The sequence below is a fragment of the Poecilia mexicana genome, unplaced genomic scaffold (assembly GCF_051168715.1).
Source record: "Poecilia mexicana isolate PSO_F unplaced genomic scaffold, ASM5116871v1 scaffold_8, whole genome shotgun sequence".
Taxonomy (NCBI): Eukaryota; Metazoa; Chordata; class Actinopteri; order Cyprinodontiformes; family Poeciliidae; genus Poecilia; species Poecilia mexicana.
Genome location: NW_028263377.1, coordinates 17,433,778 through 17,441,016, shown reverse-complemented (window position 1 = coordinate 17,441,016; position 7,239 = coordinate 17,433,778). Strand labels below are relative to the sequence as shown.

The 7,239-nt window shown below is 34.5% G+C and overlaps 1 long non-coding RNA gene across 1 annotated transcript; it reads left to right on the top strand.

Annotated features, from left to right (window-relative positions):
• The first annotated feature begins 2,373 nt into the window (after positions 1–2,373).
• LOC148158040 (uncharacterized) lies at positions 2,374–6,361 on the top strand. The gene is made up of 3 exons (XR_015764118.1): positions 2,374–3,796; positions 4,028–4,118; positions 4,447–6,361. It is a non-coding gene; the product is annotated as an uncharacterized LOC148158040 (long non-coding RNA).
• The last annotated feature ends 878 nt before the right edge of the window (positions 6,362–7,239 follow it).

Genomic DNA, 7,239 nt, shown 5'->3' with positions numbered 1-7,239 from the left:
AAGAGGCATTCATGGTGTTATTTATTCAAATTTCCTGAGAAAACAAGTTCACTTGACTTCATACATGCCTTAAAGGGCAAAAGTCACATGTTACAAGCAAAAAAATGCATAGGGATTGAAAATATGAAGCATAAATAAATTATAACTTGCTATTTCATTCTTTCTTATGGCAGGTAATTTTGACAACAAAGTCATTCCTCTTTCAAACACAGGAGATGTATTTTATGTATGGATAAAGTCATCTAAATCCATAGATTCAAATAAGCAATTGTTATACGTAAGACAATGACTATTTTCTTGATTAAAAAAATATATTTTTAATTAGAATGGACCTAACAGATGTGTGGGCACACAAAAAGATGAAGTAAGCAGTTTTGCAACAAAGCACAAGAAAATGGCTTTTAGATAGCTGTCCACTGTAGTGACCACTATGCATGAAAGGATTAAATTGGTGCTAGAGACTTTGTCATCACTTTGATACATGACATGTAAGCCAAACCCAATGTTGAACGTTAAACTGTCGTTCTTGCCTTTTTTTTAAATGCTTTTTTTAAATATGTCTTGGTCTCTGTAGTGAAAATAAATAACATTTTTGTGGGCAAAATTCATGAAAACAACTGAAAAAGACAATATGCTATTAATGTTTTGATGCCCTTTAATAAGTCTATGAAAGTGCTTGTCTTAAAAAAGTAATTTAAGGATTATGTCTTTTTTAGTCTGGTCAAAACAATTTGAATAATTTGTCATATTGCATTCCACCCATATCTGCTCCAATATTGCCACACAGCATGTTTAATTAAACTGATTTTAACTAAACCTGCTTGTTTAATATTAGTAGCAATTGTTACTTGAAAATTCATAAGCTCAATAGTATCTCCAGAAATTTAGCATAGCCAAGTTAAAGTCCTATTTTTTATCACTAAAACTCTACAAAACATTCCTTAATATAGACTCCTAGAACAAGTCTCTACCAAAGTAAGATGGGGTTTTTTTCTAGATAAAACTGTGACATTTAAACAAAACGCTGAATTCAGAATTAAAAAGTTACATGCTCACCAGTATTAGAAAAGCTTATCCTCTCTCCAGCTTCATACAAGAAAAGGAAAATTTGCTTGAAAGAAGAAATATGCTTCTGGTAGTTTTCCTTTGGAGTTTTACCTGATATATATATATAGTTTGACTTCTTTCTTCAATTCCAGGTGCTCATTTACTTGGCTGTCCACTGCTCTCCGTCCACCCATCCATCCCTCTGCCTCTCCTCAATCAGCCATCCATATCATAATCGATTAACCTCCGGTACCAATGAAGCAGCAGCTCCAAATGAGTAGCATTCAGCAAATGCAATACTTTTTTCCAAGCAACTAAGCTCCAACCTCTGTGGTGTTTGCAGCTTTGCATATTCTGTGAGATTAGGAACGGCCTACTTATTTGTTTGAGGCCGCTTACATCGAAACAATGGGACCACTCACCTCTCGCCTCATGCTCACAGGCTGCAGGCCTATGATTGGAAACTGTGGCCTGTTTTACATCCAGACAGCTGATGGTTGTTGACTTCCAAAGGTTAAACATTTGATATTTGAGTAGTTGTGAGAGGACCCTTTAATTATTTATTTATTTATTTATGTATTTATTTATTTTTTTGTAAAATACGTATATGTTGCTGTCATTAACTTCAAGCTTAGTTTTAATGCAATAAAGGGCACAAACTTTCAGCGTAAAACAACGATGCACCTGTTACTGCTACCTCCTCTGAGAGGCACAGTCACTTAAGAGATGCTGTGTGTTTGACCAGAGCCACCTAGTGGAGAGTATTATTACTGGGAATGGTGTTGCATGGAATAAAAGTCCATTTTTGCTGCCACAATATTTAAATATCTGGCCTGTACCTGTTCATTTCAAGATAGCACCCGGTTATTAGGATTTAGCTATTATATTTATGATATATAGTCAACATTATGAGATAGTATTCCACAGTTTTGTTTTGTTTTTTTGTATCTGTGCAACAGCACAAATACAAAGATGTACACAGAGCAGAACCACCATATGATCTTTAAATTTTAATCTATTCTGAGAAATACATCATATAGCAGTTTCTGACACAAATGATAATATGACGCAAACTTTCCTTCTATTTAAAGTACTCCAACAACAACAACAACAACACAGAGTTCAGCAAAAGACAGGGGAAATTCCCAATGCATGTTTTGTATAATTTGCTGAAACAGATTCTGAGTCCTGCCTCTTGTATCTCTGATGCGGCAGCATGCTTTGATGGCACACACAGCCTGCAAACCTGACAAAATTGGCTGATGTGATATAAAGGACAAAGTCACATGTGACACAAAGGGGGTTGGAGGAGTTATGGCTGCACTGAAAAAATGAGAATTGAGGGGTTTTTGAATTTGCACAAACAAAATAAGTTAATACTACACAATTCAGTCATCTTTCTTGTATTTACACAATTGAATAAAGAACAATTTACTTAATAACCAACAATAATGAAACTACACATTTTTCATATGTTGATTTAACGTGATTAAATTAGATTACTAAAACCATTGTAATCATGTTTCATCATTACCGGAAATGATGCAATATAACAAAGACAAGGATTAAATATGATTGGACAATAATAAGAGCGGGCTTTTGAATCTTAACCAATAAGAAGTCAAACAAGATAATTTTAAAGATATCGCGATTGCCGCGCAGTTTCTTCTGACTATTCAGCCACAAGACCACAAGACAAGTCTTTGGAGGTGGACCGATTAGGTAAGTGATCTAAATATTATTTTTTGTAGTTGGGAATGTTTCCACAAAAAATATCATTCTGTATGAGAAGTCATTTGTAAACCGTCTGCATATTCTTTGGTTTTCACTTTGCTAGCTACCGTTATTAGCACCGGGGCTTAGCTCTAGTACAGATCAGTACATCATCGTTTATCAAAGTAGTTCACAAAAAACAGTTGTTACTGATCAAATTTGTAAGTAACTGACTCAGTAGCAATGAGGAAAAAAGCAACACGAACACTTTGCAAGCTAGTGGCTTTTCACTAGCTTATCGAGCTATCAAAACTGCCTCGTTACTTTCTCCCAAGCACACTAACAGAACCATTGTCTGGTGTTATGGTAACGGGTCTGCATTTAGCGTCGCTTACTGAGCGACAAAAATACGAATAAGAGGGATTTTGAGTACTTCGACTGTTTTCTGCCTTATTTTTCCTTATCCGTGGTGCACTGCGCTACGTTAATAATTCTCTCCATCTCCATGTTTCGTTTTGCTGATGTAATGGTTCTACCGCGGCAGCGGCGCTATGTGGAGGGCAAGGCTCAATGCTCCAGCGCGCTGGGCTGGAGCACAGTATGGAGTATAAATTCAGAATCTTATTTGAATCCAAATGTCTTCCAGATGCTCAAGTCTTGTGTAAAGTGCCCTCTGTAAATATCTACTAAGAAGTGTTGATGGTGACGTATGTTTGTTTAAACAATGTTATACAAGTTTTTTTTTTAGTTTTTTTTATGTAATGTTAATCTAAGATGTCTAGGCACATTTACCTGACTGTTCACTTCTGCAGCAGTGATTGTTGGGCTCTTACAAGTGTTGAACATTTGAAGCTCATTACTTTGTGCTCTTTTTTTCAGATAAACTCTTGAGTTTAAGAGAATTACCACCATACCACTTCAGTCAAAGTTCTTGTCTCAGCTGGATCTCCATTTTGACAACCTGATGAAGATGTTCAAAAGAAGAGGAGGACAGCTTGGACAAATGCTAGGACAAGTTGTTGCACAAATGGAGGAGGTAAGTGATGTAGCCACAACACAACTATCAATCTTTTTGGATAAACTTTTTTAATGCAGAAAATTACATTTTCCTTGTGTTAAATGTTCTCACCTTTAACTTTTACACCTGCTTGTTTTCACTTCAACCTCTACTGTATGTCTTCACTTTAAAAATAGTTGTGTAAAGTAAATTGTTAAACTTCAAGCATAAGGCTTGAAAAAAGATTCTAATTCCATTAATTTCCTTCAGTGTGAAGATGTTGATGCTGCATGGGAGTGTCCTTAAGGAAGTCTGCATGTATATGGGAGAAGATCCAGCCAAGCTCATCCAGGAGTATGTGGTATGTATGTATATGTGTATTTACGCAACTAGAGATAGATATATATCTCTAAACATAAAGAAAGATTTAGATCTGTACATACATAATTATTTCTATCTAGATTTAGATTTCTCTAGATATGTATATCTCTTTCTACATGGATAGATACATCCATCTATGTCTATCTCTACGTTTAGATATACTTGAGATATATCTATATTCATCGAAATTACATTGATCTGTCCAACCTTTTAGAGATAGCTCTTATAGAGAAATGTCTGTCTATCTATATATATAGATGCATCTAGGTCTAGAGAAAGAGAGATTAACTTGTCATCACTTCACATAGGGTGTGGATGAAGCTACCATTGAAGAGGCTATTGGAACCACCACCACCGGCGTTTTTCATCTGAAAGACTTCATCACATGAAGACATCGGGATCGTCCATGAAGGCATCAGGGTGGTGTCCAATTTGAATAGTGTGCCAACAGCTGTTGTAATACTTGTTGGACTGATATATGGGCTGAACCTCGCCTACCCTGCTGGCCTTTGCTACACTTTTGAGGTGTTACAGAAGATAACAATGGAACTGGATGGAGGTTAACTGTCCAACAAGACATTATTCCTTAAAAACTGCCTCTATGAGTGAGTAAATGGACATTTTAGTCCATTAGTTCACAAAAAGTGAACTAATGAACTAATGTTCACTTTTTGTGTTTTCTGTTGTTGTATTCCTCATTGCAGGACACAAATTTATTATTTTTTAATGACTAACTGCAGAAATATGTTCAAGGTCAACTATTAAGTTGCAGTATGTGATATTTATAAGCAATAGGTTTTTCACATATTTGTTTAAACTGTCACTATGATATTGCATAGTAAACAGTAAAACATGAGACTGATGATATAAAAAATAAGCTGTGTTATACAGACTTGACATAATTTTAACAAATACGTACAAAAGAATTGTCACAAAAGTTACATTTTGCAGCATGTACATGTTCCATAAAGTTGATAGAAACCTATCATAAACCTGGCATAGCATCTGTCATGAACAGGAAGGAGTCTTTACTAATGTCTATGACTGCTATGAAGTGTCATTTGGTAAATAATGACACTTTAATGCAAAGTTGGCACTTTTAATGCAACTTTTGGAGCAACTTTGCATTAAAAGTGTCATTGTTTACCAAATGACACTTCATAACAACATTCATAGACATTTATAAAGACTCTTTTATGTTCATGACAGTGTCATGTCAGTCTTGTGCACCCCCGTCAAATAAAGTCTTAGCCAGATTTCTACAAACTGTGTTTGAACATGTATTAATATGAAATTAATGCTGCAGTACGTAACTTTTATAACTTTCTTTTTACATATTAGTTAGGACTATCAGTACGTTGTGTCTGTATAAGACGAGGCTCAGTTTTTTTCACCAATTTTCTGTCTGATGTTTTATTGTTTGTAATGTAATAATATAGTGATAGTTTAAACAAAAAAAAACTTTTTTCTCAGTGGAACATACAGCAGCTTAAAGGTTGACCTTTAACATATCTATAAAAGATAAAATGATTTAGAAAATTATCAGCATCATACATGTTCAACTTTTTTGAGCATGTATGCTGCCAAATGTAACTTTTATTAAAAAAAATTATTTTACATATTATCTCATGTCAGCCATATGGGCACCCTGTCAAATAGTGTTATTGAAATCCGACTTACTTTTCTACATAATCTTGTATATCTCTTGTACAAATATGTTCCAGATTAACCTTTAAACCTGCAGTGTGTAACTTATAAAAATTAAGTTCTTTAAAAACAGTTGTATAAAATTTCACTCGTCTTTTACGAGGGAAAGCAAGACAATCTGTGGAAGAAATCCAGCGCTGTCTTCCACTGACATGACATTGTTATAATGTTGACAAACATGTAAAAAAAAAACAATTTGCTTACTTGCATACTGCAGCTTTAATGTCATGTTACATGTTCAAAAACATAGTTAAAATCTGAAATACTTTTCTATACCATGTTTAATATGTTTTATAAAGCTTAACTATTATATTTTCTTATCCATTTTATATCTTAAATATTAATATATCAAAACTTGATATCATTTCATATCTTAAATAACATGTTTGTTCATAAAAATTGTATTTCAGGTAAGACTCAATTTAAAAATGTTCTGTGTCTTAAATGTAAAAAATGTTAAATACAAAATGGTGTGATTTAGAAATGTTCATTTAAATAAAGTTCAATTGTTCAGCAGCACTTGCACTCTTTGTCTTTCTTGTCAAAGATCTTTCTTTTTTATTTAATTTTTTACATTAGAAAGGTATATAGATAACTTGAAAAAATTAAGTAGGATTTAAAGCTGTAACATGTGTTCCATTAACATGATAGAATTGTGTTCGCCCAACACAATTTCATTGAGTAATACTGGCAATGAAAAATAAGCTGGTGTTACTCATTATAATAGTGTTGCTAAGACATAAAAAAAGTTATTGATAATACATAATATATTTACATTATGGTAAGAGATAAAATGTTTGTAGTTTCAACTTAATATTTTCAAGTAATCTAATGTAAATAAAATATGTTGATTTGACAAGCTTTAAGTATTTGAGGGAAAGAGGGAAAATATGTCTGTTCTACTTATTTGCATTGTGTGGGACGGATGTACACAATAAAATTAAGTAAACTGAACAGCTTTTTTCTTTCAGTGTGGGTGTTTATTGGGGCATGCCATTAGCAATGCATAAGGAGAGCAGTGACTGACCTGCGAAGCAGGTCAGTCACTGCCTCCATGCATTGCATGGCAGGCACCTATTGTTCTTCACCTAATAGAATGTCTCTTTATTTATTGGGGCATGCCATTAGCAATGCATAAGGAGAGCAGTGACTGACCTGCGAAGCAGGTCAGTCACTGCCTCCATGCATTGCATGGCAGGCACCTATTGTTCTACACCCAATAGAACGCCTGGATATTATTATTGGGGCATGCCATTAGCAATGCATAAGGAGAGCAGTGACTGACCTGCGAAGCAGGTCAGTCACTGCCTCCATGCATTGCATGGCAGGCACCTATTGTTCTACACCCAATAGAACGCCTGGATATTATTATTGGGGCATGCCATTAGCAATGC